The sequence below is a fragment of the Chiloscyllium plagiosum genome, unplaced genomic scaffold (assembly GCF_037043375.1).
Source record: "Chiloscyllium plagiosum isolate Xiang-an unplaced genomic scaffold, Cpla_swu_hap1 HiC_scaffold_3, whole genome shotgun sequence".
Classification (NCBI taxonomy): Eukaryota; Metazoa; Chordata; class Chondrichthyes; order Orectolobiformes; family Hemiscylliidae; genus Chiloscyllium; species Chiloscyllium plagiosum.
The window spans coordinates 123621623-123649423 of NW_028270141.1; the positions used below are offsets into that span (position 1 = coordinate 123621623).

Genomic DNA, 27801 nt, shown 5'->3' on the forward strand with positions numbered 1-27801 from the left:
CAGGCACTGACCAGTGGGGTACCGCACGGATCAGTACTGGGACCGCAGCTTTTTACAATCTATCTTCAGGATATACAAGATGGTATTAGCAATAACATTCGCAAATTTCATCAGCTGGGTGGCAGGGTGAAATCTGATGAGGATGTTAGGAGATTACAGGGTGACCTGGACAAGTTAGGTGAGTGCTCAGATGCATGGCAGATGCACTTTCACGTGGATAAATGGATCCTTATCCACTTTGGTGGCAAGAACAGGAAGGCAGATTACCACCTAAGTGGAATCAATTTAGGTAAAGGGGCAGTACAGAGAGATCTGGGGGTTCTTGTACACCACTCAATGAAGGTAAGCATGCAGGTACAGCAGGTAGTGAAGAAGGCTAATAGCATGCTGGCCTTCATAACAAGAGGGATTGAGTATAGAAGCAAAGAGGTCCTTCTGCAGCTGTACAGGGCCCTGGTGAGACCACACCTGGAGTACTGTGTGCAGTTCTGGTCTCCAAATTTGAGGAGAGACATTCTGGCTATTGAGGGAATGCAGCGTAGGTTCACGAGGTCAATTCCTGGAATGGCGGGATTACCTTACACTGAAAGACTGGAGCGACTGGGCTTGTGTACCCTTGAGTTTAGAAGACTGAGAGGGGATCTGGTTGAGACATATAAGATGATCAAAGGATTGGACACTCTGGCGGCAGGCAACATGTTTCCGCTGCGGGGTGAGTGCCGAAACAGAGGACACAGCTTAAAAATACGGGGTAGACCATTTAGGACAGAGATGAGGAGAAACTTCTTCACCCAGAGAGTGGTGGCTGTGTGGAATGCTCTGCCCCAGAGGGCAGTGGAGGCCCAGTCTCTGGATTCATTTAAGAAAGAGTTGGATAGAGCTCTCAAGGATAGTGGAATCAAGGGTTATGGAGATAAGGCAGGAACAGGATACTGATTAAGGATGATCAGCCATGATCATATTGAATGGTGGTGCAGGCTGGAAGGGCAGAATGGCCAACTCCTGCACCTATTGTCTATTGTCCGCCTTTCCTGACTGCCACCCGCAGACAGCGTGCAGCCCCAATCCCTTTCTTTCCGCCTTTCTTGCTGATTTTGGCAGCGCTCCGCTCTCCTCCCCTCCGTGTCTCGTGCCTGCAGGAGACTGATGCCAGGCACAGCAGCAGCAGCAAAAATAACCTGCCGCTCCATTGCCTGGCACAAGACAAGTGCAGAGGGGTGACTTGAGCAGCCACTGCTGGCGGAAAAAGCCTACTGCACCTGGTATTCCCAGGCGGTCTCCCATCCAAGTACTAACCAGGCCTGAGTCTGCTTAGCTTCTGAGATCGGGCGTTTTCAGACTAGTATGGCCGTAGCCGCTGGCCCCTGCCTTTCCTCCCTACTTCAAGGCGTGCTGGCCAGCCACATTTTCTTTCTTGCTCTTTCTCTTTATCCCCTTTGGCTTTTTTTTCTCTTTTCTCTTTGCTCTTCCTCCTCCGTGCGTGCTTCCCTCCCTCCGTCCCTCCAGCTGCCTTTCAGCCAGCCCTTGCCCACCAGGCTCCTGTAGTCTCCCACATCCCCACACAGGCCAACTGCAAGCCCTCCCCCTGCTTCATAGGGCCGCAGCCTGCATTCTCTCATCCTTCCACACTCCTCCACCCCTCCATTTCGGAATGCCAGGCACTGACCAGTGGGGTACCGCACGGATCAGTACTGGGACCGCAGCTTTTTACAATCTATCTTCAGGATATACAAGATGGTATTAGCAATAACATTCGCAAATTTCATCAGCTGGGTGGCAGGGTGAAATGTGATGAGGATGTTAGGAGATTACAGGGTGACCTGGACAAGTTAGGTGAGTGCTCAGATGCATGGCAGATGCACTTTCACGTGGATAAATGGATCCTTATCCACTTTGGTGGCAAGAACAGGAAGGCAGATTACCACCTAAGTGGAATCAATTTAGGTAAAGGGGCAGTACAGAGAGATCTGGGGGTTCTTGTACACCACTCAATGAAGGTAAGCATGCAGGTACAGCAGGTAGTGAAGAAGGCCAATAGCATGCTGGCCTTCATAACAAGAGGGATTGAGTATAGAAGCAAAGAGGTCCTTCTGCAGCTGTACAGGGCCCTGGTGAGACCACACCTGGAGTACTGTGTGCAGTTCTGGTCTCCAAATTTGAGGAGAGACATTCTGGCTATTGAGGGAATGCAGCGTAGGTTCACGAGGTCAATTCCTGGAATGGCGGGATTACCTTACACTGAAAGACTGGAGCGACTGGGCTTGTGTACCCTTGAGTTTAGAAGACTGAGAGGGGATCTGGTTGAGACATATAAGATGATCAAAGGATTGGACACTCTGGCGGCAGGCAACATGTTTCCGCTGCGGGGTGAGTGCCGAAACAGAGGACACAGCTTAAAAATACGGGGTAGACCATTTAGGACAGAGATGAGGAGAAACTTCTTCACCCAGAGAGTGGTGGCTGTGTGGAATGCTCTGCCCCAGAGGGCAGTGGAGGCCCAGTCTCTGGATTCATTTAAGAAAGAGTTGGATAGAGCTCTCAAGGATAGTGGAATCAAGGGTTATGGAGATAAGGCAGGAACAGGATACTGATTAAGGATGATCAGCCATGATCATATTGAATGGTGGTGCAGGCTGGAAGGGCAGAATGGCCAACTCCTGCACCTATTGTCTATTGTCCGCCTTTCCTGACTGCCACCCGCAGACAGCGTGCAGCCCCAATCCCTTTCTTTCCGCCTTTCTTGCTGATTTTGGCAGCGCTCCGCTCTCCTCCCCTCCGTGTCTCGTGCCTGCAGGAGACTGATGCCAGGCACAGCAGCAGCAGCAAAAATAACCTGCCGCTCCATTGCCTGGCACAAGACAAGTGCAGAGGGGTGACTTGAGCAGCCACTGCTGGCGGAAAAAGCCAACTGCACCTGGTATTCCCAGGCGGTCTCCCATCCAAGTACTAACCAGGCCTGAGTCTGCTTAGCTTCCGAGATCAGACGAGATCGGGCGTTTTCAGACTAGTATGGCCGTAGGCGCTGGCCCCTGCCTTTTCTCCCTACTTCAAAGCGTGCTGGCCAGCCACATTTTCTTTCTTGCTCTTTCTCTTTATCCCCTTTGGCTTTTTTTTCTCTTTTCTCTTTGCTCTTCCTCCTCCGTGCGTGCTTCCCTCCCTCCGTCCCTCCAGCTGCCTTTCAGCCAGCCCTTGCCCACCAGGCTCCTGTAGTCTCCCACATCCCCACACAGGCCAACTGCAAGCCCTCCCCCTGCTTCATAGGGCCGCAGCCTGCATTCTCTCATCCTTCCACACTCCTCCACCCCTCCATTTCGGAATGCCGGGCACTGACCAGTGGGGTACCGCACGGATCAGTACTGGGACCGCAGCTTTTTACAATCTATCTTCAGGATATACAAGATGGTATTAGCAATAACATTCGCAAATTTCATCAGCTGGGTGGCAGGGTGAAATGTGATGAGGATGTTAGGAGATTACAGGGTGACCTGGACAAGTTAGGTGAGTGCTCAGATGCATGGCAGATGCACTTTCACGTGGATAAATGGATCCTTATCCACTTTGGTGGCAAGAACAGGAAGGCAGATTACCACCTAAGTGGAATCAATTTAGGTAAAGGGGCAGTACAGAGAGATCTGGGGGTTCTTGTACACCACTCAATGAAGGTAAGCATGCAGGTACAGCAGGTAGTGAAGAAGGCTAATAGCATGCTGGCCTCCATAACAAGAGGGATTGAGTATAGAAGCAAAGAGGTCCTTCTGCAGCTGTACAGGGCCCTGGTGAGACCACACCTGGAGTACTGTGTGCAGTTCTGGTCTCCAAATTTGAGGAGAGACATTCTGGCTATTGAGGGAATGCAGCGTAGGTTCACGAGGTCAATTCCTGGAATGGCGGGATTACCTTACACTGAAAGACTGGAGCGACTGGGCTTGTGTACCCTTGAGTTTAGAAGACTGAGAGGGGATCTGGTTGAGACATATAAGATGATCAAAGGATTGGACACTCTGGCGGCAGGCAACATGTTTCCGCTGCGGGGTGAGTGCCGAAACAGAGGACACAGCTTAAAAATACGGGGTAGACCATTTAGGACAGAGATGAGGAGAAACTTCTTCACCCAGAGAGTGGTGGCTGTGTGGAATGCTCTGCCCCAGAGGGCAGTGGAGGCCCAGTCTCTGGATTCATTTAAGAAAGAGTTGGATAGAGCTCTCAAGGATAGTGGAATCAAGGGTTATGGAGATAAGGCAGGAACAGGATACTGATTAAGGATGATCAGCCATGATCATATTGAATGGTGGTGCAGGCTGGAAGGGCAGAATGGCCAACTCCTGCACCTATTGTCTATTGTCCGCCTTTCCTGACTGCCACCCGCAGACAGCGTGCAGCCCCAATCCCTTTCTTTCCGCCTTTCTTGCTGATTTTGGCAGCGCTCCGCTCTCCTCCCCTCCGTGTCTCGTGCCTGCAGGAGACTGATGCCAGGCACAGCAGCAGCAGCAAAAATAACCTGCCGCTCCATTGCCTGGCACAAGACAAGTGCAGAGGGGTGACTTGAGCAGCCACTGCTGGCGGAAAAAGCCTACTGCACCTGGTATTCCCAGGCGGTCTCCCATCCAAGTACTAACCAGGCCTGAGTCTGCTTAGTTTCCGAGATCAGGTGAGATCGGGCGTTTTCAGACTACTATGGCCGTAGGCGCTGGCCCCTGCCTTTTCTCCCTACTTCAAGGCGTGCTGGCCAGCCACATTTTCTTTCTTGCTCTTTCTCTTTATCCCCTTTGGCTTTTTTTTCTCTTTTCTCTTTGCTCTTCCTCCTCCGTGCGTGCTTCCCTCCCTCCGTCCCTCCAGCTGCCTTTCAGCCAGCCCTTGCCCACCAGGCTCCTGTAGTCTCCCACATCCCCACACAGGCCAACTGCAAGCCCTCCCCCTGCTTCATAGGGCCGCAGCCTGCATTCTCTCATCCTTCCACACTCCTCCACCCCTCCATTTCGGAATGCCAGGCACTGACCAGTGGGGTACCGCACGGATCAGTACTGGGACCGCAGCTTTTTACAATCTATCTTCAGGATACACAAGATGGTATTAGCAAAAACATTCGCAAATTTCATCAGCTGGGTGGCAGGGTGAAATGTGATGAGGATGTTTGGAGATTACAGGGTGACCTGGACAAGTTAGGTGAGTGCTCAGATGCATGGCAGATGCACTTTCACGTGGATAAATGGATCCTTATCCACTTTGGTGGCAAGAACAGGAAGGCAGATTACCACCTAAGTGGAATCAATTTAGGTAAAGGGGCAGTACAGAGAGATCTGGGGGTTCTTGTACACCACTCAATGAAGGTAAGCATGCAGGTACAGCAGGTAGTGAAGAAGGCTAATAGCATGCTGGCCTTCATAACAAGAGGGATTGAGTATAGAAGCAAAGAGGTCCTTCTGCAGCTGTACAGGGCCCTGGTGAGACCACACCTGGAGTACTGTGTGCAGTTCTGGTCTCCAAATTTGAGGAGAGACATTCTGGCTATTGAGGGAATGCAGCGTAGGTTCACGAGGTCAATTCCTGGTCAATTCCGGGATTACCTTACACTGAAAGACTGGAGCGACTGGGCTTGTGTACCCTTGAGTTTAGAAGACTGAGAGGGGATCTGGTTGAGACATATAAGATGATCAAAGGATTGGACACTCTGGCGGCAGGCAACATGTTTCCGCTGCGGGGTGAGTGCCGAAACAGAGGACACAGCTTAAAAATACGGGGTAGACCATTTAGGACAGAGATGAGGAGAAACTTCTTCACCCAGAGAGTGGTGGCTGTGTGGAATGCTCTGCCCCAGAGGGCAGTGGAGGCCCAGTCTCTGGATTCATTTAAGAAAGAGTTGGATAGAGCTCTCAAGGATAGTGGAATCAAGGGTTATGGAGATAAGGCAGGAACAGGATACTGATTAAGGATGATCAGCCATGATCATATTGAATGGTGGTGCAGGCTGGAAGGGCAGAATGGCCAACTCCTGCACCTATTGTCTATTGTCCGCCTTTCCTGACTGCCACCCGCAGACAGCGTGCAGCCCCAATCCCTTTCTTTCCGCCTTTCTTGCTGATTTTGGCAGCGCTCCGCTCTCCTCCCCTCCGTGTCTCGTGCCTGCAGGAGACTGATGCCAGGCACAGCAGCAGCAGCAAAAATAACCTGCCGCTCCATTGCCTGGCACAAGACAAGTGCAGAGGGGTGACTTGAGCAGCCACTGCTGGCGGAAAAAGCCTACTGCACCTGGTATTCCCAGGCGGTCTCCCATCCAAGTACTAACCAGGCCTGAGTCTGCTTAGCTTCTGAGATCGGGCGTTTTCAGACTAGTATGGCCGTAGCCGCTGGCCCCTGCCTTTCCTCCCTACTTCAAGGCGTGCTGGCCAGCCACATTTTCTTTCTTGCTCTTTCTCTTTATCCCCTTTGGCTTTTTTTTCTCTTTTCTCTTTGCTCTTCCTCCTCCGTGCGTGCTTCCCTCCCTCCGTCCCTCCAGCTGCCTTTCAGCCAGCCCTTGCCCACCAGGCTCCTGTAGTCTCCCACATCCCCACACAGGCCAACTGCAAGCCCTCCCCCTGCTTCATAGGGCCGCAGCCTGCATTCTCTCATCCTTCCACACTCCTCCACCCCTCCATTTCGGAATGCCAGGCACTGACCAGTGGGGTACCGCACGGATCAGTACTGGGACCGCAGCTTTTTACAATCTATCTTCAGGATATACAAGATGGTATTAGCAATAACATTCGCAAATTTCATCAGCTGGGTGGCAGGGTGAAATGTGATGAGGATGTTAGGAGATTACAGGGTGACCTGGACAAGTTAGGTGAGTGCTCAGATGCATGGCAGATGCACTTTCACGTGGATAAATGGATCCTTATCCACTTTGGTGGCAAGAACAGGAAGGCAGATTACCACCTAAGTGGAATCAATTTAGGTAAAGGGGCAGTACAGAGAGATCTGGGGGTTCTTGTACACCACTCAATGAAGGTAAGCATGCAGGTACAGCAGGTAGTGAAGAAGGCCAATAGCATGCTGGCCTTCATAACAAGAGGGATTGAGTATAGAAGCAAAGAGGTCCTTCTGCAGCTGTACAGGGCCCTGGTGAGACCACACCTGGAGTACTGTGTGCAGTTCTGGTCTCCAAATTTGAGGAGAGACATTCTGGCTATTGAGGGAATGCAGCGTAGGTTCACGAGGTCAATTCCTGGAATGGCGGGATTACCTTACACTGAAAGACTGGAGCGACTGGGCTTGTGTACCCTTGAGTTTAGAAGACTGAGAGGGGATCTGGTTGAGACATATAAGATGATCAAAGGATTGGACACTCTGGCGGCAGGCAACATGTTTCCGCTGCGGGGTGAGTGCCGAAACAGAGGACACAGCTTAAAAATACGGGGTAGACCATTTAGGACAGAGATGAGGAGAAACTTCTTCACCCAGAGAGTGGTGGCTGTGTGGAATGCTCTGCCCCAGAGGGCAGTGGAGGCCCAGTCTCTGGATTCATTTAAGAAAGAGTTGGATAGAGCTCTCAAGGATAGTGGAATCAAGGGTTATGGAGATAAGGCAGGAACAGGATACTGATTAAGGATGATCAGCCATGATCATATTGAATGGTGGTGCAGGCTGGAAGGGCAGAATGGCCAACTCCTGCACCTATTGTCTATTGTCCGCCTTTCCTGACTGCCACCCGCAGACAGCGTGCAGCCCCAATCCCTTTCTTTCCGCCTTTCTTGCTGATTTTGGCAGCGCTCCGCTCTCCTCCCCTCCGTGTCTCGTGCCTGCAGGAGACTGATGCCAGGCACAGCAGCAGCAGCAAAAATAACCTGCCGCTCCATTGCCTGGCACAAGACAAGTGCAGAGGGGTGACTTGAGCAGCCACTGCTGGCGGAAAAAGCCAACTGCACCTGGTATTCCCAGGCGGTCTCCCATCCAAGTACTAACCAGGCCTGAGTCTGCTTAGCTTCCGAGATCAGACGAGATCGGGCGTTTTCAGACTAGTATGGCCGTAGGCGCTGGCCCCTGCCTTTTCTCCCTACTTCAAAGCGTGCTGGCCAGCCACATTTTCTTTCTTGCTCTTTCTCTTTATCCCCTTTGGCTTTTTTTTCTCTTTTCTCTTTGCTCTTCCTCCTCCGTGCGTGCTTCCCTCCCTCCGTCCCTCCAGCTGCCTTTCAGCCAGCCCTTGCCCACCAGGCTCCTGTAGTCTCCCACATCCCCACACAGGCCAACTGCAAGCCCTCCCCCTGCTTCATAGGGCCGCAGCCTGCATTCTCTCATCCTTCCACACTCCTCCACCCCTCCATTTCGGAATGCCGGGCACTGACCAGTGGGGTACCGCACGGATCAGTACTGGGACCGCAGCTTTTTACAATCTATCTTCAGGATATACAAGATGGTATTAGCAATAACATTCGCAAATTTCATCAGCTGGGTGGCAGGGTGAAATGTGATGAGGATGTTAGGAGATTACAGGGTGACCTGGACAAGTTAGGTGAGTGCTCAGATGCATGGCAGATGCACTTTCACGTGGATAAATGGATCCTTATCCACTTTGGTGGCAAGAACAGGAAGGCAGATTACCACCTAAGTGGAATCAATTTAGGTAAAGGGGCAGTACAGAGAGATCTGGGGGTTCTTGTACACCACTCAATGAAGGTAAGCATGCAGGTACAGCAGGTAGTGAAGAAGGCTAATAGCATGCTGGCCTCCATAACAAGAGGGATTGAGTATAGAAGCAAAGAGGTCCTTCTGCAGCTGTACAGGGCCCTGGTGAGACCACACCTGGAGTACTGTGTGCAGTTCTGGTCTCCAAATTTGAGGAGAGACATTCTGGCTATTGAGGGAATGCAGCGTAGGTTCACGAGGTCAATTCCTGGAATGGCGGGATTACCTTACACTGAAAGACTGGAGCGACTGGGCTTGTGTACCCTTGAGTTTAGAAGACTGAGAGGGGATCTGGTTGAGACATATAAGATGATCAAAGGATTGGACACTCTGGCGGCAGGCAACATGTTTCCGCTGCGGGGTGAGTGCCGAAACAGAGGACACAGCTTAAAAATACGGGGTAGACCATTTAGGACAGAGATGAGGAGAAACTTCTTCACCCAGAGAGTGGTGGCTGTGTGGAATGCTCTGCCCCAGAGGGCAGTGGAGGCCCAGTCTCTGGATTCATTTAAGAAAGAGTTGGATAGAGCTCTCAAGGATAGTGGAATCAAGGGTTATGGAGATAAGGCAGGAACAGGATACTGATTAAGGATGATCAGCCATGATCATATTGAATGGTGGTGCAGGCTGGAAGGGCAGAATGGCCAACTCCTGCACCTATTGTCTATTGTCCGCCTTTCCTGACTGCCACCCGCAGACAGCGTGCAGCCCCAATCCCTTTCTTTCCGCCTTTCTTGCTGATTTTGGCAGCGCTCCGCTCTCCTCCCCTCCGTGTCTCGTGCCTGCAGGAGACTGATGCCAGGCACAGCAGCAGCAGCAAAAATAACCTGCCGCTCCATTGCCTGGCACAAGACAAGTGCAGAGGGGTGACTTGAGCAGCCACTGCTGGCGGAAAAAGCCTACTGCACCTGGTATTCCCAGGCGGTCTCCCATCCAAGTACTAACCAGGCCTGAGTCTGCTTAGTGTCCGAGATCAGGTGAGATCGGGCGTTTTCAGACTACTATGGCCGTAGGCGCTGGCCCCTGCCTTTTCTCCCTACTTCAAGGCGTGCTGGCCAGCCACATTTTCTTTCTTGCTCTTTCTCTTTATCCCCTTTGGCTTTTTTTTCTCTTTTCTCTTTGCTCTTCCTCCTCCGTGCGTGCTTCCCTCCCTCCGTCCCTCCAGCTGCCTTTCAGCCAGCCCTTGCCCACCAGGCTCCTGTAGTCTCCCACATCCCCACACAGGCCAACTGCAAGCCCTCCCCCTGCTTCATAGGGCCGCAGCCTGCATTCTCTCATCCTTCCACACTCCTCCACCCCTCCATTTCGGAATGCCAGGCACTGACCAGTGGGGTACCGCACGGATCAGTACTGGGACCGCAGCTTTTTACAATCTATCTTCAGGATACACAAGATGGTATTAGCAAAAACATTCGCAAATTTCATCAGCTGGGTGGCAGGGTGAAATGTGATGAGGATGTTTGGAGATTACAGGGTGACCTGGACAAGTTAGGTGAGTGCTCAGATGCATGGCAGATGCACTTTCACGTGGATAAATGGATCCTTATCCACTTTGGTGGCAAGAACAGGAAGGCAGATTACCACCTAAGTGGAATCAATTTAGGTAAAGGGGCAGTACAGAGAGATCTGGGGGTTCTTGTACACCACTCAATGAAGGTAAGCATGCAGGTACAGCAGGTAGTGAAGAAGGCTAATAGCATGCTGGCCTTCATAACAAGAGGGATTGAGTATAGAAGCAAAGAGGTCCTTCTGCAGCTGTACAGGGCCCTGGTGAGACCACACCTGGAGTACTGTGTGCAGTTCTGGTCTCCAAATTTGAGGAGAGACATTCTGGCTATTGAGGGAATGCAGCGTAGGTTCACGAGGTCAATTCCTGGTCAATTCCGGGATTACCTTACACTGAAAGACTGGAGCGACTGGGCTTGTGTACCCTTGAGTTTAGAAGACTGAGAGGGGATCTGGTTGAGACATATAAGATGATCAAAGGATTGGACACTCTGGCGGCAGGCAACATGTTTCCGCTGCGGGGTGAGTGCCGAAACAGAGGACACAGCTTAAAAATACGGGGTAGACCATTTAGGACAGAGATGAGGAGAAACTTCTTCACCCAGAGAGTGGTGGCTGTGTGGAATGCTCTGCCCCAGAGGGCAGTGGAGGCCCAGTCTCTGGATTCATTTAAGAAAGAGTTGGATAGAGCTCTCAAGGATAGTGGAATCAAGGGTTATGGAGATAAGGCAGGAACAGGATACTGATTAAGGATGATCAGCCATGATCATATTGAATGGTGGTGCAGGCTGGAAGGGCAGAATGGCCAACTCCTGCACCTATTGTCTATTGTCCGCCTTTCCTGACTGCCACCCGCAGACAGCGTGCAGCCCCAATCCCTTTCTTTCCGCCTTTCTTGCTGATTTTGGCAGCGCTCCGCTCTCCTCCCCTCCGTGTCTCGTGCCTGCAGGAGACTGATGCCAGGCACAGCAGCAGCAGCAAAAATAACCTGCCGCTCCATTGCCTGGCACAAGACAAGTGCAGAGGGGTGACTTGAGCAGCCACTGCTGGCGGAAAAAGCCTACTGCACCTGGTATTCCCAGGCGGTCTCCCATCCAAGTACTAACCAGGCCTGAGTCTGCTTAGCTTCCGAGATCAGACGAGATCGGGCGTTTTCAGACTAGTATGGCCGTAGGCGCTGGCCCCTGCCTTTTCTCCCTACTTCAAGGCGTGCTGGCCAGCCACATTTTCTTTGTTGCTCTTTCTCTTTATCCCCTTTGGCTTTTTTTTCTCTTTTCTCTTTGCTCTTCCTCCTCCGTGCGTGCTTCCCTCCCTCCGTCCCTCCAGCTGCCTTTCAGCCAGCCCTTGCCCACCAGGCTCCTGTAGTCTCCCACATCCCCACACAGGCCAACTGCAAGCCCTCCCCCTGCTTCATAGGGCCGCAGCCTGCATTCTCTCATCCTTCCACACTCCTCCACCCCTCCATTTCGGAATGCCAGGCACTGACCAGTGGGGTACCGCACGGATCAGTACTGGGACCGCAGCTTTTTACAATCTATCTTCAGGATATACAAGATGGTATTAGCAAAAACATTCGCAAATTTCATCAGCTGGGTGGCAGGGTGAAATCTGATGAGGATGTTAGGAGATTACAGGGTGACCTGGACAAGTTAGGTGAGTGCTCAGATGCATGGCAGATGCACTTTCACGTGGATAAATGGATCCTTATCCACTTTGGTGGCAAGAACAGGAAGGCAGATTACCACCTAAGTGGAATCAATTTAGGTAAAGGGGCAGTACAGAGAGATCTGGGGGTTCTTGTACACCACTCAATGAAGGTAAGCATGCAGGTACAGCAGGTAGTGAAGAAGGCTAATAGCATGCTGGCCTTCATAACAAGAGGGATTGAGTATAGAAGCAAAGAGGTCCTTCTGCAGCTGTACAGGGCCCTGGTGAGACCACACCTGGAGTACTGTGTGCAGTTCTGGTCTCCAAATTTGAGGAGAGACATTCTGGCTATTGAGGGAATGCAGCGTAGGTTCACGAGGTCAATTCCTGGTCAATTCCGGGATTACCTTACACTGAAAGACTGGAGCGACTGGGCTTGTGTACCCTTGAGTTTAGAAGACTGAGAGGGGATCTGGTTGAGACATATAAGATGATCAAAGGATTGGACACTCTGGCGGCAGGCAACATGTTTCCGCTGCGGGGTGAGTGCCGAAACAGAGGACACAGCTTAAAAATACGGGGTAGACCATTTAGGACAGAGATGAGGAGAAACTTCTTCACCCAGAGAGTGGTGGCTGTGTGGAATGCTCTGCCCCAGAGGGCAGTGGAGGCCCAGTCTCTGGATTCATTTAAGAAAGAGTTGGATAGAGCTCTCAAGGATAGTGGAATCAAGGGTTATGGAGATAAGGCAGGAACAGGATACTGATTAAGGATGATCAGCCATGATCATATTGAATGGTGGTGCAGGCTGGAAGGGCAGAATGGCCAACTCCTGCACCTATTGTCTATTGTCCGCCTTTCCTGACTGCCACCCGCAGACAGCGTGCAGCCCCAATCCCTTTCTTTCCGCCTTTCTTGCTGATTTTGGCAGCGCTCCGCTCTCCTCCCCTCCGTGTCTCGTGCCTGCAGGAGACTGATGCCAGGCACAGCAGCAGCAGCAAAAATAACCTGCCGCTCCATTGCCTGGCACAAGACAAGTGCAGAGGGGTGACTTGAGCAGCCACTGCTGGCGGAAAAAGCCTACTGCACCTGGTATTCCCAGGCGGTCTCCCATCCAAGTACTAACCAGGCCTGAGTCTGCTTAGCTTCCGAGATCAGACGTTTTCAGGCTAGTATGGCCGTAGGCACTGGCCCCTGCCTTTTCTCCCTACTTCAAGGCGTGCTGGCCAGCCACATTTTCTTTCTTGCTCTTTCTCTTTATCCCCTTTGGCTTTTTTTTCTCTTTTCTCTTTGCTCTTCCTCCTCCGTGCGTGCTTCCCTCCCTCCGTCCCTCCAGCTGCCTTTCAGCCAGCCCTTGCCCACCAGGCTCCTGTAGTCTCCCACATCCCCACACAGGCCAACTGCAAGCCCTCCCCCTGCTTCATAGGGCCGCAGCCTGCATTCTCTCATCCTTCCACACTCCTCCACCCCTCCATTTCGGAATGCCAGGCACTGACCAGTGGGGTACCGCACGGATCAGTACTGGGACCGCAGCTTTTTACAATCTATCTTCAGGATATACAAGATGGTATTAGCAATAACATTCGCAAATTTCATCAGCTGGGTGGCAGGGTGAAATGTGATGAGGATGTTAGGAGATTACAGGGTGACCTGGACAAGTTAGGTGAGTGCTCAGATGCATGGCAGATGCACTTTCACGTGGATAAATGGATCCTTATCCACTTTGGTGGCAAGAACAGGAAGGCAGATTACCACCTAAGTGGAATCAATTTAGGTAAAGGGGCAGTACAGAGAGATCTGGGGGTTCTTGTACACCACTCAATGAAGGTAAGCATGCAGGTACAGCAGGTAGTGAAGAAGGCTAATAGCATGCTGGCCTTCATAACAAGAGGGATTGAGTATAGAAGCAAAGAGGTCCTTCTGCAGCTGTACAGGGCCCTGGTGAGACCACACCTGGAGTACTGTGTGCAGTTCTGGTCTCCAAATTTGAGGAGAGACATTCTGGCTATTGAGGGAATGCAGCGTAGGTTCACGAGGTCAATTCCTGGAATGGCGGGATTACCTTACACTGAAAGACTGGAGCGACTGGGCTTGTGTACCCTTGAGTTTAGAAGACTGAGAGGGGATCTGGTTGAGACATATAAGATGATCAAAGGATTGGACACTCTGGCGGCAGGCAACATGTTTCCGCTGCGGGGTGAGTGCCGAAACAGAGGACACAGCTTAAAAATACGGGGTAGACCATTTAGGACAGAGATGAGGAGAAACTTCTTCACCCAGAGAGTGGTGGCTGTGTGGAATGCTCTGCCCCAGAGGGCAGTGGAGGCCCAGTCTCTGGATTCATTTAAGAAAGAGTTGGATAGAGCTCTCAAGGATAGTGGAATCAAGGGTTATGGAGATAAGGCAGGAACAGGATACTGATTAAGGATGATCAGCCATGATCATATTGAATGGTGGTGCAGGCTGGAAGGGCAGAATGGCCAACTCCTGCACCTATTGTCTATTGTCCGCCTTTCCTGACTGCCACCCGCAGACAGCGTGCAGCCCCAATCCCTTTCTTTCCGCCTTTCTTGCTGATTTTGGCAGCGCTCCGCTCTCCTCCCCTCCGTGTCTCGTGCCTGCAGGAGACTGATGCCAGGCACAGCAGCAGCAGCAAAAATAACCTGCCGCTCCATTGCCTGGCACAAGACAAGTGCAGAGGGGTGACTTGAGCAGCCACTGCTGGCGGAAAAAGCCGACTGCACCTGGTATTCCCAGGCGGTCGCCCATCCAAGTACTAACCAGGCCTGAGTCTGCTTAGCTTCCGAGATCAGACGAGATCGGGCGTTTTCAGACTAGTACGGCCGTAGGCGCTGGCCCCTGCCTTTTCTCCCTACTTCAAGGCGTGCTGGCCAGCCACATTTTCTTTCTTGCTCTTTCTCTTTATCCCCTTTGGCTTTTTTTTCTCTTTTCTCTTTGCTCTTCCTCCTCCGTGCGTGCTTCCCTCCCTCCGTCCCTCCAGCTGCCTTTCAGCCAGCCCTTGCCCACCAGGCTCCTGTAGTCTCCCACATCCCCACACAGGCCAACTGCAAGCCCTCCCCCTGCTTCATAGGGCCGCAGCCTGCATTCTCTCATCCTTCCACACTCCTCCACCCCTCCATTTCGGAATGCCGGGCACTGACCAGTGGGGTACCGCACGGATCAGTACTGGGACCGCAGCTTTTTACAATCTATCTTCAGGATATACAAGATGGTATTAGCAATAACATTCGCAAATTTCATCAGCTGGGTGGCAGGGTGAAATGTGATGAGGATGTTAGGAGATTACAGGGTGACCTGGACAAGTTAGGTGAGTGCTCAGATGCATGGCAGATGCACTTTCACGTGGATAAATGGATCCTTATCCACTTTGGTGGCAAGAACAGGAAGGCAGATTACCACCTAAGTGGAATCAATTTAGGTAAAGGGGCAGTACAGAGAGATCTGGGGGTTCTTGTACACCACTCAATGAAGGTAAGCATGCAGGTACAGCAGGTAGTGAAGAAGGCTAATAGCATGCTGGCCTTCATAACAAGAGGGATTGAGTATAGAAGCAAAGAGGTCCTTCTGCAGCTGTACAGGGCCCTGGTGAGACCACACCTGGAGTACTGTGTGCAGTTCTGGTCTCCAAATTTGAGGAGAGACATTCTGGCTATTGAGGGAATGCAGCGAAGGTTCACGAGGTCAATTCCTGGAATGGCGGGATTACCTTACACTGAAAGACTGGAGCGACTGGGCTTGTGTACCCTTGAGTTTAGAAGACTGAGAGGGGATCTGGTTGAGACATATAAGATGATCAAAGGATTGGACACTCTGGCGGCAGGCAACATGTTTCCGCTGCGGGGTGAGTGCCGAAACAGAGGACACAGCTTAAAAATACGGGGTAGACCATTTAGGACAGAGATGAGGAGAAACTTCTTCACCCAGAGAGTGGTGGCTGTGTGGAATGCTCTGCCCCAGAGGGCAGTGGAGGCCCAGTCTCTGGATTCATTTAAGAAAGAGTTGGATAGAGCTCTCAAGGATAGTGGAATCAAGGGTTATGGAGATAAGGCAGGAACAGGATACTGATTAAGGATGATCAGCCATGATCATATTGAATGGTGGTGCAGGCTGGAAGGGCAGAATGGCCAACTCCTGCACCTATTGTCTATTGTCCGCCTTTCCTGACTGCCACCCGCAGACAGCGTGCAGCCCCAATCCCTTTCTTGCTGATTTTGGCAGCGCTCCGCTCTCCTCCCCTCCGTGTCTCGTGCCTGCAGGAGACTGATGCCAGGCACAGCAGCAGCAGCTAAAATAACCTGCCGCTCCATTGCCTGGCACAAGACAAGTGCAGAGGGGTGACTTGAGCAGCCACTGCTGGCGGAAAAAGCCTACTGCACCTGGTATTCCCAGGCGGTCTCCCATCCAAGTACTAACCAGGCCTGAGTCTGCTTAGCTTCCGAGATCAGACGAGATCAGGCGTTTTCAGACTAGTATGGCCATAGGCGCTGGCCCCTGCCTTTTCTCCCTACTTCAAGGCGTGCTGGCCAGCCACATTTTCTTTCTTGCTCTTTCTCTTTATCCCCTTTGGCTTTTTTTTCTCTTTTCTCTTTGCTCTTCCTCCTCCGTGCGTGCTTCCCTCCCTCCGTCCCTCCAGCTGCCTTTCAGCCAGCCCTTGCCCACCAGGCTCCTGTAGTCTCCCACATCCCCACACAGGCCAACTGCAAGCCCTCCCCCTGCTTCATAGGGCCGCAGCCTGCATTCTCTCATCCTTCCACACTCCTCCACCCCTCCATTTCGGAATGCCGGGCACTGACCAGTGGGGTACCGCACGGATCAGTACTGGGACCGCAGCTTTTTACAATCTATCTTCAGGATATACAAGATGGTATTAGCAATAACATTCGCAAATTTCATCAGCTGGGTGGCAGGGTGAAATGTGATGAGGATGTTAGGAGATTACAGGGTGACCTGGACAAGTTAGGTGAGTGCTCAGATGCATGGCAGATGCACTTTCACGTGGATAAATGGATCCTTATCCACTTTGGTGGCAAGAACAAGAAGGCAGATTACCACCTAAGTGGAATCAATTTAGGTAAAGGGGCAGTACAGAGAGATCTGGGGGTTCTTGTACACCACTCAATGAAGGTAAGCATGCAGGTACAGCAGGTAGTGAAGAAGGCTAATAGCATGCTGGCCTTCATAACAAGAGGGATTGAGTATAGAAGCAAAGAGGTCCTTCTGCAGCTGTACAGGGCCCTGGTGAGACCACACCTGGAGTACTGTGTGCAGTTCTGGTCTCCAAATTTGAGGAGAGACATTCTGGCTATTGAGGGAATGCAGCGTAGGTTCACGAGGTCAATTCCTGGTCAATTCCGGGATTACCTTACACTGAAAGACTGGAGCGACTGGGCTTGTGTACCCTTGAGTTTAGAAGACTGAGAGGGGATCTGGTTGAGACATATAAGATGATCAAAGGATTGGACACTCTGGCGGCAGGCAACATGTTTCCGCTGCGGGGTGAGTGCCGAAACAGAGGACACAGCTTAAAAATACGGGGTAGACCATTTAGGACAGAGATGAGGAGAAACTTCTTCACCCAGAGAGTGGTGGCTGTGTGGAATGCTCTGCCCCAGAGGGCAGTGGAGGCCCAGTCTCTGGATTCATTTAAGAAAGAGTTGGATAGAGCTCTCAAGGATAGTGGAATCAAGGGTTATGGAGATAAGGCAGGAACAGGATACTGATTAAGGATGATCAGCCATGATCATATTGAATGGTGGTGCAGGCTGGAAGGGCAGAATGGCCAACTCCTGCACCTATTGTCTATTGTCCGCCTTTCCTGACTGCCACCCGCAGACAGCGTGCAGCCCCAATCCCTTTCTTTCCGCCTTTCTTGCTGATTTTGGCAGCGCTCCGCTCTCCTCCCCTCCGTGTCTCGTGCCTGCAGGAGACTGATGCCAGGCACAGCAGCAGCAGCAAAAATAACCTGCCGCTCCATTGCCTGGCACAAGACAAGTGCAGAGGGGTGACTTGAGCAGCCACTGCTGGCGGAAAAAGCCTACTGCACCTGGTATTCCCAGGCGGTCTCCCATCCAAGTACTAACCAGGCCTGAGTCTGCTTAGCTTCTGAGATCGGGCGTTTTCAGACTAGTATGGCCGTAGCCGCTGGCCCCTGCCTTTCCTCCCTACTTCAAGGCGTGCTGGCCAGCCACATTTTCTTTCTTGCTCTTTCTCTTTATCCCCTTTGGCTTTTTTTTCTCTTTTCTCTTTGCTCTTCCTCCTCCGTGCGTGCTTCCCTCCCTCCGTCCCTCCAGCTGCCTTTCAGCCAGCCCTTGCCCACCAGGCTCCTGTAGTCTCCCACATCCCCACACAGGCCAACTGCAAGCCCTCCCCCTGCTTCATAGGGCCGCAGCCTGCATTCTCTCATCCTTCCACACTCCTCCACCCCTCCATTTCGGAATGCCAGGCACTGACCAGTGGGGTACCGCACGGATCAGTACTGGGACCGCAGCTTTTTACAATCTATCTTCAGGATATACAAGATGGTATTAGCAATAACATTCGCAAATTTCATCAGCTGGGTGGCAGGGTGAAATGTGATGAGGATGTTAGGAGATTACAGGGTGACCTGGACAAGTTAGGTGAGTGCTCAGATGCATGGCAGATGCACTTTCACGTGGATAAATGGATCCTTATCCACTTTGGTGGCAAGAACAGGAAGGCAGATTACCACCTAAGTGGAATCAATTTAGGTAAAGGGGCAGTACAGAGAGATCTGGGGGTTCTTGTACACCACTCAATGAAGGTAAGCATGCAGGTACAGCAGGTAGTGAAGAAGGCCAATAGCATGCTGGCCTTCATAACAAGAGGGATTGAGTATAGAAGCAAAGAGGTCCTTCTGCAGCTGTACAGGGCCCTGGTGAGACCACACCTGGAGTACTGTGTGCAGTTCTGGTCTCCAAATTTGAGGAGAGACATTCTGGCTATTGAGGGAATGCAGCGTAGGTTCACGAGGTCAATTCCTGGAATGGCGGGATTACCTTACACTGAAAGACTGGAGCGACTGGGCTTGTGTACCCTTGAGTTTAGAAGACTGAGAGGGGATCTGGTTGAGACATATAAGATGATCAAAGGATTGGACACTCTGGCGGCAGGCAACATGTTTCCGCTGCGGGGTGAGTGCCGAAACAGAGGACACAGCTTAAAAATACGGGGTAGACCATTTAGGACAGAGATGAGGAGAAACTTCTTCACCCAGAGAGTGGTGGCTGTGTGGAATGCTCTGCCCCAGAGGGCAGTGGAGGCCCAGTCTCTGGATTCATTTAAGAAAGAGTTGGATAGAGCTCTCAAGGATAGTGGAATCAAGGGTTATGGAGATAAGGCAGGAACAGGATACTGATTAAGGATGATCAGCCATGATCATATTGAATGGTGGTGCAGGCTGGAAGGGCAGAATGGCCAACTCCTGCACCTATTGTCTATTGTCCGCCTTTCCTGACTGCCACCCGCAGACAGCGTGCAGCCCCAATCCCTTTCTTTCCGCCTTTCTTGCTGATTTTGGCAGCGCTCCGCTCTCCTCCCCTCCGTGTCTCGTGCCTGCAGGAGACTGATGCCAGGCACAGCAGCAGCAGCAAAAATAACCTGCCGCTCCATTGCCTGGCACAAGACAAGTGCAGAGGGGTGACTTGAGCAGCCACTGCTGGCGGAAAAAGCCAACTGCACCTGGTATTCCCAGGCGGTCTCCCATCCAAGTACTAACCAGGCCTGAGTCTGCTTAGCTTCCGAGATCAGACGAGATCGGGCGTTTTCAGACTAGTATGGCCGTAGGCGCTGGCCCCTGCCTTTTCTCCCTACTTCAAAGCGTGCTGGCCAGCCACATTTTCTTTCTTGCTCTTTCTCTTTATCCCCTTTGGCTTTTTTTTCTCTTTTCTCTTTGCTCTTCCTCCTCCGTGCGTGCTTCCCTCCCTCCGTCCCTCCAGCTGCCTTTCAGCCAGCCCTTGCCCACCAGGCTCCTGTAGTCTCCCACATCCCCACACAGGCCAACTGCAAGCCCTCCCCCTGCTTCATAGGGCCGCAGCCTGCATTCTCTCATCCTTCCACACTCCTCCACCCCTCCATTTCGGAATGCCGGGCACTGACCAGTGGGGTACCGCACGGATCAGTACTGGGACCGCAGCTTTTTACAATCTATCTTCAGGATATACAAGATGGTATTAGCAATAACATTCGCAAATTTCATCAGCTGGGTGGCAGGGTGAAATGTGATGAGGATGTTAGGAGATTACAGGGTGACCTGGACAAGTTAGGTGAGTGCTCAGATGCATGGCAGATGCACTTTCACGTGGATAAATGGATCCTTATCCACTTTGGTGGCAAGAACAGGAAGGCAGATTACCACCTAAGTGGAATCAATTTAGGTAAAGGGGCAGTACAGAGAGATCTGGGGGTTCTTGTACACCACTCAATGAAGGTAAGCATGCAGGTACAGCAGGTAGTGAAGAAGGCTAATAGCATGCTGGCCTCCATAACAAGAGGGATTGAGTATAGAAGCAAAGAGGTCCTTCTGCAGCTGTACAGGGCCCTGGTGAGACCACACCTGGAGTACTGTGTGCAGTTCTGGTCTCCAAATTTGAGGAGAGACATTCTGGCTATTGAGGGAATGCAGCGTAGGTTCACGAGGTCAATTCCTGGAATGGCGGGATTACCTTACACTGAAAGACTGGAGCGACTGGGCTTGTGTACCCTTGAGTTTAGAAGACTGAGAGGGGATCTGGTTGAGACATATAAGATGATCAAAGGATTGGACACTCTGGCGGCAGGCAACATGTTTCCGCTGCGGGGTGAGTGCCGAAACAGAGGACACAGCTTAAAAATACGGGGTAGACCATTTAGGACAGAGATGAGGAGAAACTTCTTCACCCAGAGAGTGGTGGCTGTGTGGAATGCTCTGCCCCAGAGGGCAGTGGAGGCCCAGTCTCTGGATTCATTTAAGAAAGAGTTGGATAGAGCTCTCAAGGATAGTGGAATCAAGGGTTATGGAGATAAGGCAGGAACAGGATACTGATTAAGGATGATCAGCCATGATCATATTGAATGGTGGTGCAGGCTGGAAGGGCAGAATGGCCAACTCCTGCACCTATTGTCTATTGTCCGCCTTTCCTGACTGCCACCCGCAGACAGCGTGCAGCCCCAATCCCTTTCTTTCCGCCTTTCTTGCTGATTTTGGCAGCGCTCCGCTCTCCTCCCCTCCGTGTCTCGTGCCTGCAGGAGACTGATGCCAGGCACAGCAGCAGCAGCAAAAATAACCTGCCGCTCCATTGCCTGGCACAAGACAAGTGCAGAGGGGTGACTTGAGCAGCCACTGCTGGCGGAAAAAGCCTACTGCACCTGGTATTCCCAGGCGGTCTCCCATCCAAGTACTAACCAGGCCTGAGTCTGCTTAGTTTCCGAGATCAGGTGAGATCGGGCGTTTTCAGACTACTATGGCCGTAGGCGCTGGCCCCTGCCTTTTCTCCCTACTTCAAGGCGTGCTGGCCAGCCACATTTTCTTTCTTGCTCTTTCTCTTTATCCCCTTTGGCTTTTTTTTCTCTTTTCTCTTTGCTCTTCCTCCTCCGTGCGTGCTTCCCTCCCTCCGTCCCTCCAGCTGCCTTTCAGCCAGCCCTTGCCCACCAGGCTCCTGTAGTCTCCCACATCCCCACACAGGCCAACTGCAAGCCCTCCCCCTGCTTCATAGGGCCGCAGCCTGCATTCTCTCATCCTTCCACACTCCTCCACCCCTCCATTTCGGAATGCCAGGCACTGACCAGTGGGGTACCGCACGGATCAGTACTGGGACCGCAGCTTTTTACAATCTATCTTCAGGATACACAAGATGGTATTAGCAAAAACATTCGCAAATTTCATCAGCTGGGTGGCAGGGTGAAATGTGATGAGGATGTTTGGAGATTACAGGGTGACCTGGACAAGTTAGGTGAGTGCTCAGATGCATGGCAGATGCACTTTCACGTGGATAAATGGATCCTTATCCACTTTGGTGGCAAGAACAGGAAGGCAGATTACCACCTAAGTGGAATCAATTTAGGTAAAGGGGCAGTACAGAGAGATCTGGGGGTTCTTGTACACCACTCAATGAAGGTAAGCATGCAGGTACAGCAGGTAGTGAAGAAGGCTAATAGCATGCTGGCCTTCATAACAAGAGGGATTGAGTATAGAAGCAAAGAGGTCCTTCTGCAGCTGTACAGGGCCCTGGTGAGACCACACCTGGAGTACTGTGTGCAGTTCTGGTCTCCAAATTTGAGGAGAGACATTCTGGCTATTGAGGGAATGCAGCGTAGGTTCACGAGGTCAATTCCTGGTCAATTCCGGGATTACCTTACACTGAAAGACTGGAGCGACTGGGCTTGTGTACCCTTGAGTTTAGAAGACTGAGAGGGGATCTGGTTGAGACATATAAGATGATCAAAGGATTGGACACTCTGGCGGCAGGCAACATGTTTCCGCTGCGGGGTGAGTGCCGAAACAGAGGACACAGCTTAAAAATACGGGGTAGACCATTTAGGACAGAGATGAGGAGAAACTTCTTCACCCAGAGAGTGGTGGCTGTGTGGAATGCTCTGCCCCAGAGGGCAGTGGAGGCCCAGTCTCTGGATTCATTTAAGAAAGAGTTGGATAGAGCTCTCAAGGATAGTGGAATCAAGGGTTATGGAGATAAGGCAGGAACAGGATACTGATTAAGGATGATCAGCCATGATCATATTGAATGGTGGTGCAGGCTGGAAGGGCAGAATGGCCAACTCCTGCACCTATTGTCTATTGTCCGCCTTTCCTGACTGCCACCCGCAGACAGCGTGCAGCCCCAATCCCTTTCTTTCCGCCTTTCTTGCTGATTTTGGCAGCGCTCCGCTCTCCTCCCCTCCGTGTCTCGTGCCTGCAGGAGACTGATGCCAGGCACAGCAGCAGCAGCAAAAATAACCTGCCGCTCCATTGCCTGGCACAAGACAAGTGCAGAGGGGTGACTTGAGCAGCCACTGCTGGCGGAAAAAGCCTACTGCACCTGGTATTCCCAGGCGGTCTCCCATCCAAGTACTAACCAGGCCTGAGTCTGCTTAGTTTCCAAGATCAGACGAGATCGGGCGTTTTCAGACTAGTATGGCCGTAGGCGCTGGCCCCTGCCTTTTCTCCCTACTTCAAGGCGTGCTGGCCAGCCACATTTTCTTTGTTGCTCTTTCTCTTTATCCCCTTTGGCTTTTTTTTCTCTTTTCTCTTTGCTCTTCCTCCTCCGTGCGTGCTTCCCTCCCTCCGTCCCTCCAGCTGCCTTTCAGCCAGCCCTTGCCCACCAGGCTCCTGTAGTCTCCCACATCCCCACACAGGCCAACTGCAAGCCCTCCCCCTGCTTCATAGGGCCGCAGCCTGCATTCTCTCATCCTTCCACACTCCTCCACCCCTCCATTTCGGAATGCCAGGCACTGACCAGTGGGGTACCGCACGGATCAGTACTGGGACCGCAGCTTTTTACAATCTATCTTCAGGATATACAAGATGGTATTAGCAAAAACATTCGCAAATTTCATCAGCTGGGTGGCAGGGTGAAATCTGATGAGGATGTTAGGAGATTACAGGGTGACCTGGACAAGTTAGGTGAGTGCTCAGATGCATGGCAGATGCACTTTCACGTGGATAAATGGATCCTTATCCACTTTGGTGGCAAGAACAGGAAGGCAGATTACCACCTAAGTGGAATCAATTTAGGTAAAGGGGCAGTACAGAGAGATCTGGGGGTTCTTGTACACCACTCAATGAAGGTAAGCATGCAGGTACAGCAGGTAGTGAAGAAGGCTAATAGCATGCTGGCCTTCATAACAAGAGGGATTGAGTATAGAAGCAAAGAGGTCCTTCTGCAGCTGTACAGGGCCCTGGTGAGACCACACCTGGAGTACTGTGTGCAGTTCTGGTCTCCAAATTTGAGGAGAGACATTCTGGCTATTGAGGGAATGCAGCGTAGGTTCACGAGGTCAATTCCTGGTCAATTCCGGGATTACCTTACACTGAAAGACTGGAGCGACTGGGCTTGTGTACCCTTGAGTTTAGAAGACTGAGAGGGGATCTGGTTGAGACATATAAGATGATCAAAGGATTGGACACTCTGGCGGCAGGCAACATGTTTCCGCTGCGGGGTGAGTGCCGAAACAGAGGACACAGCTTAAAAATACGGGGTAGACCATTTAGGACAGAGATGAGGAGAAACTTCTTCACCCAGAGAGTGGTGGCTGTGTGGAATGCTCTGCCCCAGAGGGCAGTGGAGGCCCAGTCTCTGGATTCATTTAAGAAAGAGTTGGATAGAGCTCTCAAGGATAGTGGAATCAAGGGTTATGGAGATAAGGCAGGAACAGGATACTGATTAAGGATGATCAGCCATGATCATATTGAATGGTGGTGCAGGCTGGAAGGGCAGAATGGCCAACTCCTGCACCTATTGTCTATTGTCCGCCTTTCCTGACTGCCACCCGCAGACAGCGTGCAGCCCCAATCCCTTTCTTTCCGCCTTTCTTGCTGATTTTGGCAGCGCTCCGCTCTCCTCCCCTCCGTGTCTCGTGCCTGCAGGAGACTGATGCCAGGCACAGCAGCAGCAGCAAAAATAACCTGCCGCTCCATTGCCTGGCACAAGACAAGTGCAGAGGGGTGACTTGAGCAGCCACTGCTGGCGGAAAAAGCCTACTGCACCTGGTATTCCCAGGCGGTCTCCCATCCAAGTACTAACCAGGCCTGAGTCTGCTTAGCTTCCGAGATCAGACGTTTTCAGGCTAGTATGGCCGTAGGCACTGGCCCCTGCCTTTTCTCCCTACTTCAAGGCGTGCTGGCCAGCCACATTTTCTTTCTTGCTCTTTCTCTTTATCCCCTTTGGCTTTTTTTTCTCTTTTCTCTTTGCTCTTCCTCCTCCGTGCGTGCTTCCCTCCCTCCGTCCCTCCAGCTGCCTTTCAGCCAGCCCTTGCCCACCAGGCTCCTGTAGTCTCCCACATCCCCACACAGGCCAACTGCAAGCCCTCCCCCTGCTTCATAGGGCCGCAGCCTGCATTCTCTCATCCTTCCACACTCCTCCACCCCTCCATTTCGGAATGCCAGGCACTGACCAGTGGGGTACCGCACGGATCAGTACTGGGACCGCAGCTTTTTACAATCTATCTTCAGGATATACAAGATGGTATTAGCAATAACATTCGCAAATTTCATCAGCTGGGTGGCAGGGTGAAATGTGATGAGGATGTTAGGAGATTACAGGGTGACCTGGACAAGTTAGGTGAGTGCTCAGATGCATGGCAGATGCACTTTCACGTGGATAAATGGATCCTTATCCACTTTGGTGGCAAGAACAGGAAGGCAGATTACCACCTAAGTGGAATCAATTTAGGTAAAGGGGCAGTACAGAGAGATCTGGGGGTTCTTGTACACCACTCAATGAAGGTAAGCATGCAGGTACAGCAGGTAGTGAAGAAGGCTAATAGCATGCTGGCCTTCATAACAAGAGGGATTGAGTATAGAAGCAAAGAGGTCCTTCTGCAGCTGTACAGGGCCCTGGTGAGACCACACCTGGAGTACTGTGTGCAGTTCTGGTCTCCAAATTTGAGGAGAGACATTCTGGCTATTGAGGGAATGCAGCGTAGGTTCACGAGGTCAATTCCTGGAATGGCGGGATTACCTTACACTGAAAGACTGGAGCGACTGGGCTTGTGTACCCTTGAGTTTAGAAGACTGAGAGGGGATCTGGTTGAGACATATAAGATGATCAAAGGATTGGACACTCTGGCGGCAGGCAACATGTTTCCGCTGCGGGGTGAGTGCCGAAACAGAGGACACAGCTTAAAAATACGGGGTAGACCATTTAGGACAGAGATGAGGAGAAACTTCTTCACCCAGAGAGTGGTGGCTGTGTGGAATGCTCTGCCCCAGAGGGCAGTGGAGGCCCAGTCTCTGGATTCATTTAAGAAAGAGTTGGATAGAGCTCTCAAGGATAGTGGAATCAAGGGTTATGGAGATAAGGCAGGAACAGGATACTGATTAAGGATGATCAGCCATGATCATATTGAATGGTGGTGCAGGCTGGAAGGGCAGAATGGCCAACTCCTGCACCTATTGTCTATTGTCCGCCTTTCCTGACTGCCACCCGCAGACAGCGTGCAGCCCCAATCCCTTTCTTTCCGCCTTTCTTGCTGATTTTGGCAGCGCTCCGCTCTCCTCCCCTCCGTGTCTCGTGCCTGCAGGAGACTGATGCCAGGCACAGCAGCAGCAGCAAAAATAACCTGCCGCTCCATTGCCTGGCACAAGACAAGTGCAGAGGGGTGACTTGAGCAGCCACTGCTGGCGGAAAAAGCCGACTGCACCTGGTATTCCCAGGCGGTCGCCCATCCAAGTACTAACCAGGCCTGAGTCTGCTTAGCTTCCGAGATCAGACGAGATCGGGCGTTTTCAGACTAGTACGGCCGTAGGCGCTGGCCCCTGCCTTTTCTCCCTACTTCAAGGCGTGCTGGCCAGCCACATTTTCTTTCTTGCTCTTTCTCTTTATCCCCTTTGGCTTTTTTTTCTCTTTTCTCTTTGCTCTTCCTCCTCCGTGCGTGCTTCCCTCCCTCCGTCCCTCCAGCTGCCTTTCAGCCAGCCCTTGCCCACCAGGCTCCTGTAGTCTCCCACATCCCCACACAGGCCAACTGCAAGCCCTCCCCCTGCTTCATAGGGCCGCAGCCTGCATTCTCTCATCCTTCCACACTCCTCCACCCCTCCATTTCGGAATGCCGGGCACTGACCAGTGGGGTACCGCACGGATCAGTACTGGGACCGCAGCTTTTTACAATCTATCTTCAGGATATACAAGATGGTATTAGCAATAACATTCGCAAATTTCATCAGCTGGGTGGCAGGGTGAAATGTGATGAGGATGTTAGGAGATTACAGGGTGACCTGGACAAGTTAGGTGAGTGCTCAGATGCATGGCAGATGCACTTTCACGTGGATAAATGGATCCTTATCCACTTTGGTGGCAAGAACAGGAAGGCAGATTACCACCTAAGTGGAATCAATTTAGGTAAAGGGGCAGTACAGAGAGATCTGGGGGTTCTTGTACACCACTCAATGAAGGTAAGCATGCAGGTACAGCAGGTAGTGAAGAAGGCTAATAGCATGCTGGCCTTCATAACAAGAGGGATTGAGTATAGAAGCAAAGAGGTCCTTCTGCAGCTGTACAGGGCCCTGGTGAGACCACACCTGGAGTACTGTGTGCAGTTCTGGTCTCCAAATTTGAGGAGAGACATTCTGGCTATTGAGGGAATGCAGCGAAGGTTCACGAGGTCAATTCCTGGAATGGCGGGATTACCTTACACTGAAAGACTGGAGCGACTGGGCTTGTGTACCCTTGAGTTTAGAAGACTGAGAGGGGATCTGGTTGAGACATATAAGATGATCAAAGGATTGGACACTCTGGCGGCAGGCAACATGTTTCCGCTGCGGGGTGAGTGCCGAAACAGAGGACACAGCTTAAAAATACGGGGTAGACCATTTAGGACAGAGATGAGGAGAAACTTCTTCACCCAGAGAGTGGTGGCTGTGTGGAATGCTCTGCCCCAGAGGGCAGTGGAGGCCCAGTCTCTGGATTCATTTAAGAAAGAGTTGGATAGAGCTCTCAAGGATAGTGGAATCAAGGGTTATGGAGATAAGGCAGGAACAGGATACTGATTAAGGATGATCAGCCATGATCATATTGAATGGTGGTGCAGGCTGGAAGGGCAGAATGGCCAACTCCTGCACCTATTGTCTATTGTCCGCCTTTCCTGACTGCCACCCGCAGACAGCGTGCAGCCCCAATCCCTTTCTTGCTGATTTTGGCAGCGCTCCGCTCTCCTCCCCTCCGTGTCTCGTGCCTGCAGGAGACTGATGCCAGGCACAGCAGCAGCAGCTAAAATAACCTGCCGCTCCATTGCCTGGCACAAGACAAGTGCAGAGGGGTGACT

The 27801-nt window shown here is 51.8% G+C and overlaps 8 non-coding genes and 8 pseudogenes across 8 annotated transcripts; all 16 read right to left on the bottom strand.

Moving 5' to 3' along the window:
- Positions 1-1247: 1247 nt before the first annotated feature.
- Positions 1248-1356, bottom strand: LOC148150991 (5S ribosomal RNA; annotated as a pseudogene).
- A 1546-nt stretch (positions 1357-2902) lies between these two features.
- LOC148150992 (5S ribosomal RNA) lies at positions 2903-3021 on the bottom strand. Its single transcript, XR_015755326.1, has one exon. It is a non-coding gene; the product is annotated as a 5S ribosomal RNA (ribosomal RNA).
- Positions 3022-4567: 1546 nt separating this feature from the next.
- On the bottom strand, positions 4568-4686 carry LOC148150993 (5S ribosomal RNA; annotated as a pseudogene).
- A 1548-nt stretch (positions 4687-6234) lies between these two features.
- LOC148150994 (5S ribosomal RNA) lies at positions 6235-6343 on the bottom strand (annotated as a pseudogene).
- Positions 6344-7889: 1546 nt separating this feature from the next.
- Positions 7890-8008, bottom strand: LOC148150995 (5S ribosomal RNA). The gene has a single exon (XR_015755327.1). It is a non-coding gene; the product is annotated as a 5S ribosomal RNA (ribosomal RNA).
- Positions 8009-9554: 1546 nt separating this feature from the next.
- On the bottom strand, positions 9555-9673 carry LOC148150996 (5S ribosomal RNA; annotated as a pseudogene).
- A 1548-nt stretch (positions 9674-11221) lies between these two features.
- On the bottom strand, positions 11222-11340 carry LOC148150997 (5S ribosomal RNA). The gene has a single exon (XR_015756408.1). It is a non-coding gene; the product is annotated as a 5S ribosomal RNA (ribosomal RNA).
- Positions 11341-12888: 1548 nt separating this feature from the next.
- Positions 12889-12997, bottom strand: LOC148150998 (5S ribosomal RNA; annotated as a pseudogene).
- Positions 12998-14543: 1546 nt separating this feature from the next.
- Positions 14544-14662, bottom strand: LOC148150999 (5S ribosomal RNA). The gene has a single exon (XR_015756263.1). It is a non-coding gene; the product is annotated as a 5S ribosomal RNA (ribosomal RNA).
- Positions 14663-16196: 1534 nt separating this feature from the next.
- Positions 16197-16315, bottom strand: LOC148151000 (5S ribosomal RNA). The gene has a single exon (XR_015755597.1). It is a non-coding gene; the product is annotated as a 5S ribosomal RNA (ribosomal RNA).
- Positions 16316-17863: 1548 nt separating this feature from the next.
- On the bottom strand, positions 17864-17972 carry LOC148151001 (5S ribosomal RNA; annotated as a pseudogene).
- Positions 17973-19518: 1546 nt separating this feature from the next.
- LOC148151002 (5S ribosomal RNA) lies at positions 19519-19637 on the bottom strand. Its single transcript, XR_015755328.1, has one exon. It is a non-coding gene; the product is annotated as a 5S ribosomal RNA (ribosomal RNA).
- Positions 19638-21183: 1546 nt separating this feature from the next.
- LOC148151003 (5S ribosomal RNA) lies at positions 21184-21302 on the bottom strand (annotated as a pseudogene).
- Positions 21303-22850: 1548 nt separating this feature from the next.
- On the bottom strand, positions 22851-22969 carry LOC148151004 (5S ribosomal RNA). The gene has a single exon (XR_015756267.1). It is a non-coding gene; the product is annotated as a 5S ribosomal RNA (ribosomal RNA).
- A 1548-nt stretch (positions 22970-24517) lies between these two features.
- Positions 24518-24626, bottom strand: LOC148151005 (5S ribosomal RNA; annotated as a pseudogene).
- Positions 24627-26172: 1546 nt separating this feature from the next.
- Positions 26173-26291, bottom strand: LOC148151006 (5S ribosomal RNA). The gene has a single exon (XR_015756264.1). It is a non-coding gene; the product is annotated as a 5S ribosomal RNA (ribosomal RNA).
- Positions 26292-27801: the final 1510 nt, after the last annotated feature.